This window comes from Maylandia zebra, linkage group LG6 (genome assembly GCF_041146795.1).
Source record: "Maylandia zebra isolate NMK-2024a linkage group LG6, Mzebra_GT3a, whole genome shotgun sequence".
NCBI lineage: Eukaryota > Metazoa > Chordata > Actinopteri > Cichliformes > Cichlidae > Maylandia > Maylandia zebra.
The window spans coordinates 12,466,708-12,479,507 of NC_135172.1; the positions used below are offsets into that span (position 1 = coordinate 12,466,708).

General features: G+C 40.7%; 1 long non-coding RNA gene across 1 annotated transcript; it reads left to right on the forward strand.

Annotated features, from left to right (window-relative positions):
- Positions 1 to 1,231: 1,231 nt before the first annotated feature.
- On the forward strand, positions 1,232 to 7,796 carry LOC143418936 (uncharacterized). Its single transcript, XR_013098886.1, has 2 exons — positions 1,232 to 4,509; positions 6,204 to 7,796. It is a non-coding gene; the product is annotated as an uncharacterized LOC143418936 (long non-coding RNA).
- The last annotated feature ends 5,004 nt before the right edge of the window (positions 7,797 to 12,800 follow it).

The window sequence follows — 12,800 nt, forward strand, 5'->3', positions numbered from 1 at the left end:
GTGTCTGGTTTTTGGCGCAAGATACTAACAACATAAGTTGAGGCTGAATTCCAGTGTGTTAAATAAACTGCTTCTACCGAGATACTAATAACATACTACGTTGGACTAGTTGCAGCCACTTTACCTTCCACATTTAATTTTGTCTAATACTGGCTTCTGTAGCAATAATACGTTAGAATTTATTCTGAAGACGCGGCCATTAGTTCAGTACATTGAAGTCGAGGTTTGTTTATTTTGTTTATGGTGTCAGTGACGTCCTGGCTTTTGCCGGCTATGAAATAGAAGTTGATTTAAGGAAAAGCAGATGCTGGCTTCACGGTGCAGTTGAACGCTGGCAACGCGAGAGCGAAACACGTCCGTAGGTTTGGTTTATGATACGGCGTGTTCCGGTGGTGCGGCCGTGAAGTGCAGTAGTGGTTGGTGCTAGTTTTAGTACATTGGACAGAGGTTTGACGGTGGTTTGTGGCGTCAGTCGAGTTTTAAGGGCTGCGGTCATAATACAAAGTAAAATTTTAAGTACATAGAGCAACACCTGGTTTATGATGTCAGGTATAACTTCGGGGATGCAAGCATCACTTTTATGATGCGACTTTGCCCCGTTGTGGCGGTCATAAGCGCAGAGAAAGGGGTATTTTGGTCTATGGTGCAGTGTGCTTTAAGAAGATCTAATAGTTGAGCTCAGAGGTTTCTGTGCAAATTTCTGCTGATGAGAGGCGCTCTCTGTGTGTCACACTGATGGTGTAACGCGCTGTGTGTGTAAGGCGCGCTCTGGCCGTGGGTGAGGCGCGCTCTGAGTGTGCTTTTTGTGTGTGTGAAGTCTGAACACAGTGACAGTGACGGTTAATGTGTTTGATTAGGAGGACATTAGAGCAAATACACATTTTAGGATCAAAGGTTGATGCCTAGTGTACCTGTGGAACATTTTGCCTATGGAGTAGCGACCCTCCTGTCCAGGGACGCTTGGCCAGGACCGGCGGCGTCCGGGTGCTGAGGTGGTGACTTGGGGAGGTGAGGGCCCCCGCATAGCCACGGAAATAACACTGGAACGACCGTGTAATCACGGGTTCACATTTATTTCCGGACTAGAACAAGACACATTTTGCGAACAAACGTTGAGTCTAGATTAGTAAAGAAATATAAAAAGGTTGAATTCCTCGTTTCAGTGGTTGAAATTGTTGTGTGCCTGTCCCCTGACGAGTGTGAAATTAGAATAAAGAGGGAATTCGGAGCCACATGGAGATAGACGGGCATAATTGGGTGTATTACTCTGTGGTGTAATAAAAATAAAAAGGAGAGATAGTAAGAGGTGTGCAGTGGAGAATTATGGAGGAGTAGAGAGAGGAATGTGTTGGGAGACTGGCGTACAGTTTACGCTGTCAAGGTAGGCGTGTTGCCTGCTTATCTGTTTAACAGTGATGAAAATGAAATTAAATAAATCTCTTAGTGTGTTAATACAGGAAGCTGCGGACCTGGACCAACTGCCCCCACAAGCACAGCGGCCGAAGCAAAATTATAGGTAATGGGAACCACACCCAGCACGAATCAGCAGCTGTGAAAAAGACAGCAGCGAGGAGAGAATTAGAGGAGAAATTAAGAGAAGTTTTAACACATAAAATTGGGGCCAACGGACTTGTGGAGGTTGGGAAGGCGTCCGGAGCATCACAACAAAAAGGTGAAACAAAAACACACACAAGCAGAGAAATCTGAGAGAAAGGCTCCTTTTAAGGTAACGCCTAGTTTGAGAAAAGATAAAATTAACCTGCTTTTATACAAATGCACATACACGCAATGAAGAAACAGCTTACACTCATGAACACGTGAAGATTTTCCAGCAAGGTTAAAGAAAAATTAACATACTTAAATGATGAAGTCTATACATTACTGACAAAGAAACCCTCTGGGTTGCAGGACAACAATTTAACTTAAAAAAAAAAAAAGGAACACTGGTCTAACCAACCAGGCAAGACGCAACAAATTTAGTGGTAAAAAGAGTCAAATTGTGACATGTTTTCTGTTGATTGATTAATAAAAGTGATTACTGAATGAAAGAAAGTTCCTTTTTTGGGCTTTTAAACATGATCTTAAGAATTTTAACATATACCGGTGTTGTCCTGTCAACTTGGTGGGTTAGGAGTTGATTATATCGGGAGACAAAAAACAAAAAAAGGGGGAGAGAAGGCTGACACAGGGCCTGGTCCCGGTGTGTCTCCCCTCTGAATAACACAGCCAACACAACAACATTTTCCTGTTCGTTTGTTTTTGTTTTTTGTTTGTTTTTGTTTTTTCTATACATATTTAATTACAGGCTGCTTTGCCGGCCCTGAAAGCCGAGGCTGACTGGACTCCTGCTCTCCCCCATATGTGACACTGACCAAATGCTGCAACAGCTGGACCCACAACAACGACCTGAGAATGTCAACAGACCTGCAGGAATGTGATCTCATGCAGCCGAGACGGAGAGCACTAAACCTAAGGCCCGTTTCACTACACGGGGGAAAAATTCCCAGACTGCGTCAGCTGACAGAGCTGTGACGAGACGCCCGCCAAGCCCGAATGAAAAGTAAGGCAGAGCGAAAGAATGCTGACCTTGATAACTTTGCATTCACACTGTGCAGGACAGTGATGGACCAACACGGATGATCGGGTGGCGAAAAAGGGCGTGACCGAGACAAGAGGAGTAACTGAGGACAGAAGGCACCTCAGAATGGACAAAAACACAGAAGAAGATGCAGGTTTCACCTGCGGTGAACATCGACACTGGAGAAAGGACTGCCCCAATTGGGGTCAGAACCAGGACGGACTGAATTTTGAGCAGCAGCAGCAATGGTCGCAAACAAACTGAAAAGGAGGGGGGCAGGACCCCAGGGCACGCTTCAGGCCGTGGTTTACCCAGAACACCAGAACAGGAAAGTGATGAACACAAACACCCACACACACACACACACACACACACACACACACACACACACACAGATTCAGAATGAAGTGAAATACACACATGAACACGTGCACTCGTTGAGTGAGTGAGAAATGACACACACACACACACACACACACACACACACACACACACACACACAGATTCAGAATGAAGTGAAATACACACATGAACACGTGCACTCGTTGAGTGAGTGAGAAATGACACACACACACATATACACACACACACACACACACACACACATTGAGAAGTGATCCACATACACACACACACACACACACACACACACACACACACACACACACACACACACACACACATTGGAATGCTGATTCACTGAGAAGTGATCCACATACACACACACACGCTGATGCAATGAAGAATGCTTTGCTTATGCTGATATGCAAAATGCTGCACACAAACATCCCAATGCATAATTTTTATGAGGAGCCATTGATTACTTAGAATGTGTTATATGTCACCTAGAAGGCATTTATGTAGATTTTAGGAATAAGCTCTAAAACGGTTTGGTTATGAAAACAATGTCTGTGCGTGATGTCTGTTTATGGCTCAAGGCCTTGACTGAATTCTTTGCTGTGCTTCACACAGCCCTGATGAGGAACAGTGGCACAGAGTGAAAATGATGAATTAATAGTGTAAGTTTTAGGTCGGAGTACGGCATTTTCTGTGATTGAGTTTTAATTCAAGGAGGAACAAAAGGTGTTACGGCACCTGAGGTTCTCATTCCCACACAATATTTTAAACCAGCAGGAAGCAAAATTTTCCTGTGAATTTCTGGTTGATTGTTTGGTTTTGTTTAGCGCTAGCTTGATTTTATCAGTGAGCTTTGGCTTGTGTTCTTTCTCGTAAGCGAGAGAGGATAGTTTTATGCTTGGACATGTCTGCAACGGGCCCTAGTTTGTGTTATTGTTGTTAGTGTTTTGTTGGTTATGTCTGTTTTCGTTTTGTTACAGTGCACTGAGATAAGAAAATCTGAGAGGTGTGATCCACCGGTGGTGATATGTTGATATTTTGTGAGTTCATGATTTAACAATCAGCTCTTTAAACAAGGCCTGAAAGATTGAAATTTAAAGCGCTATAAAATATTATTACTGTAAACAGTTGCAAAGTGTGCTTCTCCATGATTGTAATTGGCTTGGGAGAAATTCACTTATAGGGAACACTGATCTAAAAGGATTGCACCGAGTCAATCCGGCCCAAAAAACAACAAGGAATTGTTTTCCTTTAAAATGATGACGTCATCTTGCTGGTGATGGAGGCTCGAATAGGTTGCGCGGGAGACTCCATTATCAGCAACATCTGGTATGAATGTGTATGGAGGTATGCATGTGAATGGACTGTGATGGACTGACGACTAAAAGTTTTGACTGACTTGATACTGAGACAATGACTGCACCCACTTTAGGATTAGTAAATGCCAATAAACAATTCATAAACAATTCACCCAGCGGACAAGAGAAGGGTGGATGCTTCGCTTTGTTTTGTTTTGTTTTTTCAGGAGCAGGAGGATAAGAGAGACTGGAGGAGGAGACTCTAGCTTCACATAAGTATGAACTGCAGACTTAACACTGTGGTTGCTGATTTTGAGTTACCGATGTTTGCATTAAGAAAACTGTGCTATATTAGCTGTGTTTTGATTAAGGTATCATGTTATATTATTGGGAATGCCAAATGCTACAGTGGAGAAGACTTTTGATACCACTCATGACTGGAATATGTTATTATTAACCATAGCAGGCCACTGTAAAAAGTCAATTAAATTTTATAGAGGAAAATCGCCAAAATTGAACAATACCTATGAATGACTGGCCACATTCAGAATAGAGATATGCAATAATAAACATTGGTCCACGTGATTTAGGTTCTCACTTGAAATAGTAAGTTATTAAATGTAGAATATAATCGACAGGGACATTTGATAGGATGTGGTACTGCAAAAGAACAAGAGCAAAGTAAATAAAGAAAATATTGTGTTTAGTTTGGATAAATTCAAATTAAAATGTACCATTACACTCAGAGGATCAATATGAAATAAAACATATGCAAAATTTGTAGGAAGTACATGACTGATAACTGTTCTGTCCTGAGCGTTTGTTTCTAGAGCACCCACTTGACCACACCAACAGTTTCTCGCCACCGAGGAGGGGTACTTGCAAAAAGAATAAAATAAAAATTTGAGTTTAACAAAACATTTTAAATGTAAATATCAAGCTTACCTTTCTTTTTCCATGAAATGTGCTTGTGGGCACGCCAGCCATTTTGAAAAGGTGGGCAAAACAATTGGCAAGGCCACACCCCCACACATGTGATATAATTTTAAAGGTACTGTTGCCCTCTCTAAGAAACATCAGGAATTAGAGGAGTGGCAAGTAGAGTATGCGAGCTACAAGCAAAAACTAAAATGTGTACTACAGTGTGCAAAAATGAAATACTGGGTCATCAGGGGGTCATGAGGGACATTTATAAAACTAAAAGTCCCACTAACCTTAAAGTGCACTTGAAAAGCTCACACAAGAAGGCTAACCTAGCTTACCTAGAAGACCTCATCAGGGGGAGCACACTCCCCCCTCCTTGAAGAGCTCACCCACTCAACCCGCATCCCCAGAAAACAGCTAACCCCAGATAAGGCAGCGTGATGTATCCCGAGACAACAGGACTGGGACATCTAAATAAAGGTGTGAAACAATCGCCTTCAAAAGGTTATCAATTCACTTCAACCAAAATTAGGACCACTCGGTGCGGCAAGAGTTAATAGTTATTAGTCTCAACACCCAAGGATAACCAGAAGAGCATGACTGATATGATGGAACTGGGATTTTGTTACACTTAATTTTTGCAAAACACAAATAAAACTAAATTGAAACTAAGGATTTTCAGAAAATAAAAACTACACTAAACTAGCAAACAATTGGTAAAAACTGATTAAAACTGATGAAAATTGCAAAACTATTACAACCCTGGTCCAGACTAAGATGGTGTTGGACATCTTCGGGGCAGAAAAGGGTTGGTGTGACCAAGGTGTGGTTTGGCTTGTTGTATGTACATTTCAAAATGTTACAGCTCTGGATGGACCAGTTACCAGGGCATGGAAGGATGACAGACTTTATTACATGAGGAGAAGGGACATTTTCGGGATCGAAGATCCTCAGGGATGACAAGGCTGGAGCAACGGTACTCGAGAGAAGAATTTCTGATACTTTCTGAGATATGATGTCACCAACCTTCTCTTTTAATTGTCTAGCTCCAATGAATTGACACATGGGAGTGTGTCAAAAAGGGGGAAGTTGAGTCCGAACATCAAACAATGGTTTTATGAACATCTTATGACGTTATTTCTGTGTTTAATAATTTAGCTATGGTAAAACTTAAGCTTATAATGTGTTAGACTTAGAAAGGGTTCACTAATTTTTGATTTCTTTTACACACACATAGATTATGATTAGAATAGGTCCTGAACATAATATTTTAAACCAAATTTGAATCATTAGAAGAACAATGGATAACAATATTAGATTATCAAGGCTAGGGAGAGAGGTGTTTTGGTTTTCTGTCTCTTGCAGAGAAAGGAACAGACACCAGACGGGGACCCGGAGATGTGAGGACCCTTCACAGCAGGGACAGATGTAGGGACTGCCGAGACAGCAACTGGGGTCAAGTGTCATGACGTTTGGGCTCCTGGAGAAGATGGATCCCACAAACACAGCAATAACCATGAAGGGGTTGGCGAAAACCAGGAACACCAGACCAACGAGGTTCAAGAGGCTCTTGGCAAAAAGGGGGACACGCCGGTGACCCCAAAACACACAGATCCTTGTTTGAAATCGGGGCAGAATAATCCCCAGAACTGTGCAATGACTAAAGGGTGGTCTAACCCCGGAGGTCGAAGAAAGAAGCTGAGAATCACCCAACTGGAAGACACTGGTAGCTGCAGCAATAAAAATAAAGGTTAAAAGCTCCTTAGACAGAGGTTCTAGTCTAAGTACATTTGAAAGGTATAAGGTGGCATTAAAATGGGAGTGGAAAACTGGAGCACCAAAATAAAGCTGTGGGAGAATTGGGGAGTGATGGGAGAGTCATCTGTAACTGCTGTTATGGTTGTAAATCTAACTTTGCTTGCATCTGAACTGCGTGAACACAGAGGTCATCCCACATATGGTCCACCCGTTAAAGGGGGACAGAGGGCCTCAGGATCAAGAAAACCTGGACCTTGCGACCCTGGAGTGCATGTTGTAAGTGATCTCTTTCAGAGATCAAAAGGGGGAATTATTAGATTATTCTGTTATTATATGTTACCTTATATATGTAATCAAAGTAGTTGAATTAGAATACTGCTGTAGATCACATTATACCCTTTAATATAGAGTGTGTGAGCTATATGTAGTGTAGTTCTCATTATACTTTTGAGTTAACAGAACATATTCACATATTAGTTCATTAGATAAATGTGCATCACTCTGTATCCTTGATCTGCTGGGAATGTGTTACACTGTTTTCTTGACATGCTTAATTGTTGAATCATGAAGAGAAGGTTGTAAGCAGGAGACTCTGTGTCTAAAGACAGGGGAGATAGATAGACCACATTCCACACCCCCACCTTACAGAAAGCAGAGAAACAACTGCCGAGGTCATAACTTAGGCGCTGTAACAGAGAAAAAATGTGATGTTTTGGCTTTTACGACTAGCTGGGGGCCACTAGAGACTATAAAAAGCTGAGCAACCCGTCACCATTTTGAGACATGTGCCTGACCCTCTGGTAGCATCTCTCCCGTCCGGACGTTGTAATGCTCTGACTGTTGAATTGTATGGAAATAAATGATTGTTGATTGAGCATTGATACACCGAGTATTGTCCCTCCTTCAGCCCAAAGATTCAAAGAATTGGGAGATTTCAACACTGTATTTGTGAAAATAAAATTTAGCTAAGATAAAAAGTTTATTATAAAGTAAACATCTTTTTTTTGTAGCAAAATCCAAAACATTGAGACCACCGTGTTCATAGTCATTCATCACTACACTCTTTCTGATGTAATGTCCCGTTTTTCCAGAGGAAGTTGAAGAGCATTCGGTCAATATCCTTACAAGTTTTGCCGTGCAGAGAAATCGCTGCATAAGTCAGTCGAGACAGACCTTCTGCTTTTGAGAGCAATACCCTTCCTCTTAAACTTAAATCTCTCTGCAACCATTGATTTAAATTGGTTTGAGATTTTTTAATAATTGGGGGAAAATTTAGTGAAATTCTGTCTTTTGGATCTTTGCAGAACTATTAGCATTGGAATACAGAGTTTTGATAGCTTTGCAGAAGATATCACCAAAACCAAATTTCTGAAGTGTAAGAAATATAAATTCATGCTCAATTGAGTCAAAGGCTTTAGAGAAGTCCAGGAGAAGGATAAATGAGTCATCAGATATTAATGCCGAGTAGTCCAGAATATCCAAGACGAGTCTAATATTATTGGAGATGTGTCTGTTTGTCATAAATCCATAAATCTTGAACGAACAAAAGCTTCTTCAGCTTTCTGGCAGTAGAGCTCATCCAGTTCAGATTGAAAGGACCTAAGATGTAATCTATCCTCCTCCGAGACCTCGTCTGGTGGGAGTTGATATATCGCGGAAGATTATATTCTGCTGCTGCCCTTGACTTAGCTATTTTTGCCCCATACTGTCTTTACATTTTACTCGTTTCAAATTAAAAAAATTCCCAGTTTATGCCATAGGAATTGTCAATATTAGCCTTGTGTATAAAATGTTTTAACAGTCGTGTGATTTCTGAATTGTATGGCTCAAAAGCGAACTACTTAAGTTCCAATATGAGGATCTATTAACCTATCCCCACAAGCTGCATGTCTTTGGACGGTGGGAGGAAGCCGGAGTACCCGGAGGGAACCCACGCAAACACGGGGAGAACATGCAAACTCCACACAGAAAGACCCCGGCCTGATGGTGGAATTGAACACAGGACCTTCTTGCTGTGCGGCAACAGTGCTAACCACCGTGCCCCACTCTGAGAACTGCAATAAGAAAAAAAAAATTCTTATTGCAGTTCTCAGAGTTACGAGATAATCTGAGAGAGCTACAGGAAGTCAATAAATCACTTTTTTTTCTAGATATATAATTACCTGAAAGAGTTGCTGAGACATGAACTCGTTTCCTGCTTAGTGGCTTCGCACACTGTTTCAGCTTAAGCCTGATAAGTTTTGTGAGGCTTTAAAACTCAAAATCATTTCTGTGAAAATTTTTTCAGTTTTTCCAAAACTCCAAAATGTGGGAAGCTGAATATGATAGAAGCTAATGTCCTACGGTTATGTGGAAAAGAAAGCTGTCACAGGACTGTGAAAAACTAAATACACTTCATTATTCAGTAGCCTGTAGAGCTACTTCTGCAGCAATAACTTGAACTAATCACCTTCTGTATTGCTTCATCACTGTCACATTGTTGTGGAGGGATTTTGGCTCATTCGTCTTTACAGCATTGCCTTGGTTCATTAACATTTGTGGACATTCGTGCATAGCTCTCAAGGTCACGCCACAGCATTTCAATCAGTTTGAGGTCTGGACTTTGATTGAGCCATTGTTGTACATTTTGGGGCTTATTTTGCTGTTGCATGACCCAGTTTCACTCAAGCCGTGGGACAGATTGGCCTTACATTTTATTCAAGAGTACTTTGGTGTACAGGTTAATGGTTGAGCTAATAACGGCAAGGTACCCATGTCATGTGGTTGGAAAATAAACCCAAATCATCACCCCTCCTCCAAATGCATGTTGGTATGAGGTTTTTGTTGTGATATACTGTGTTTGCTTTTTTCCAAATGTGGTGCTGTGCATTATAGCCAAACATCTCTTTAGTAATCTTTGGTCTCGTCTAGGGCTGGGCAAAACGATTATTTTCCTAATCGATGAATCTAGCGATTAATTCTTCGATGCATCGATTAATCTAACGATTCGTTTTTCAATCCGATTCGATTTCGATTCGATTAACGATTTTTTCCCCCCATTATTTGACTTGTATAGCAATTTCACATTTACTAATTTATGTATATAAATGAAAAACACAAATTTATTCATTTGAAGACCTTTTAATAAAAAAAATTGCAATCAATACAATAGAGATAGCATTTAACAAGAATTGAAATGTGCAAACATATATAAAATTAAGGAAAAGTTAACAAAACATTTCAAATAAATAGCAACAATGGTGTCTTTAAACAAACAAAATGTAACATTCACTTTGCTTTCTGCCAAAAAGTGCTCTTCATTCACAAAACAAAATCCACAATAACATTGTACTACAATCTTCTGTTTTTAACAAAAAATTTAATGTTTTGCAAAACAAATATAACAAAGGAAATCATAGCAAAAAATTAATAATATACAAACAGCAGCAATGGCGTCTTTGAACAAATAATGAAATGACAAGTTACCCCTAAGTAGGACTCTGTGACCAGACTTGTCCAAGCATCAGTGGTAAGGGAGATTTTGGATGTGGCCTTTTTTAGTTCTTTCCTTAGTTTCTCCACTGAAGTTTCATACTTTCTCTCCATCATGCTTGTAAAATGACGCTTAGACGGCAGAGTGTAACCTGGTTGGAAAGTGGTCAGCATTTCTTTGAATCCCTCACCCACAGCAAGTGGTCTCTTGTCTTTTAAAATCATAGATAAGTCGCTCTCAGTAAGTACAGCCACCTCCTGCGGGGTGCATGGCGTACTTCTTCTCTGAAAGTAGTCCTCCAGACTTTTCTGTTTATTCCTGAAATCATAAATCACACACAGCACACAGATGAATTCGAATAATTACAAAATAATTATATGGAAAGCATAATATCAAAATAATTTGATAAGGATCTGGTTGAGATAGATAGATATACACACACACATACTGTTATGCCATGTGCTTTCATAGCATAACAGTAAGAGGTTAATAATAATCCCCAATGTTGAACATATGATATGCAGTAATCATGATGGCTGGAAAAGATAACGTTTAAATAGCCATAGCTGATGGCACCTTTACTGGTGCACTGCTTTCTAGTCATTAGATGGCATAACTTTGACCTATAAGATCAAGCTGGAGAAGCATTATGTATTAAAACAGCATTCAAATAGGATTAAACACATTAAATTTGACAAATCAAGAGTTCATTGTCATTTTGCTTTTGCAAGCACTTTAACAATGTTGTAATAGTGTCCACGACGGCTACGTTTAGCAGGTGGTGCATTATCCTTGTTAACATTTCTCCTGCGGCCAATTCGCTGTCTCACATTTTTTGTCTTTCGCCGATTCTGATAATCAGCCTGCGTGCATTCCGACTCATTTTGCCAGCATGGGCCACAAACAAAACAACAACAACAACTAAACAGCAGCTGCTATATGTTACTGCTAAGCAGCTTAAATGAGTTTTGCATTTACGGAGGTTGGGTGTTTATCTCTGTGTCTATGAGTGAGTGTACGTCTACGTGGGGGGGGTCTGGATGAATTAACGGGTAAAAACTAGCGTTAGTAAAAAAGTTGAAAACTTACAGTGGTTTGTCCTTTGCAGAAGCTGCTCCTGGATGCAGTCGTTTGAGGTGCTGGTGCATAGCCGTTGTGCTTTTATGATAGGCCATTTCCACCTCACAAAGCCGGCAAACGACTGAATCACTTCCTTTTCTGTTAAAATATCCCATACTGTAGAACTGCGTGTTCGGGTGGAGTGATTTAAGTTGACTGCAACTGCCTCATTCATGATTCCGCTACTCGCTGCCGCCATGTCTTTTTTTGAAAGTGACGACGCATCGACGCAGATTTTTTTACGTCGACGTATTTTTTGCGTCCACGTAATCGATTACGTCGACGCGTTGTCCCAGCCCTAGTCTCGTCTCTGCAAAGCATATTGTTCCAGAGGTCTTGTGGTTTGTTTAGATGCAGCTGTGAAAGCCTGAGCCATGCTGCAGACTTTGTTTTAGAGAGAAGAACTTTAACATGGTAATTGAGGCCTGTAGAGTCTGGGATGTAGCTTTTAGGGTTTTTCGCAGTTTCATTGAGCGTTGCACAATCTGACCTTGAGGTGAATTAGCTTGGACTGCCACTCTTGGCAAGACGGTTGAATGGTCTTAACAGATCCCTGAATGCTCCAGAAAAAAAAGAAACAAGGCTTAGTACGCATCACTGAAACAAAGATCTGATCGACAAGCTGGTACTCTACACATGCAGTTACCAGCATAAGGTATCAGTGTACAGGAAATGATGGAATGGGCACTGCATTGTGCTTAAGGTCAACTATCTGGCATCATTCAAATAAAACTGGGAGCAATGAGACCCAACAGAGTGTCAATCACAGAAGGCAAGCACAAGCTAGACTGAACAGCATCTGTCAAGATTGACTTGTGGGTCTGCTTTAGCAACAATCTCTCATATATTATTCCATTAACTAAGACGGTAGTCAATTAATGTTTCTTAGCACAATGCGTTAAAACGGATAGCTAGCTGGCTCTGACCAGAGACAAGAAATTCATCCCAATAACAAAAAGAGGAAGAGGTTGTGGTTTTGTTAGGCCTGTGCCAGTTTCATGACTTAAAGCAACAGCTTCCTCAAAGCATACTGTCAATGGGAGGTTACCAGGCAACCAGCTGTCCACTTCACTTACATACCTACCAATTAAGGATGTTAAGAAACGCTGAAGAAGATGGCTATTAATGATTTAGCAGAACTGAAGAAACCTATAACTAGCAGTTACAATAATCAGTCCATCATTTCTCACTCCAGTTTCTCAAATGTGAAAACAAGTTGTCTTGTTCTTTATATTTTTTGATTGAAAATGGCTTTGTCAGGCAAAATGACCAGACATCGTGCAAATGTAAATGA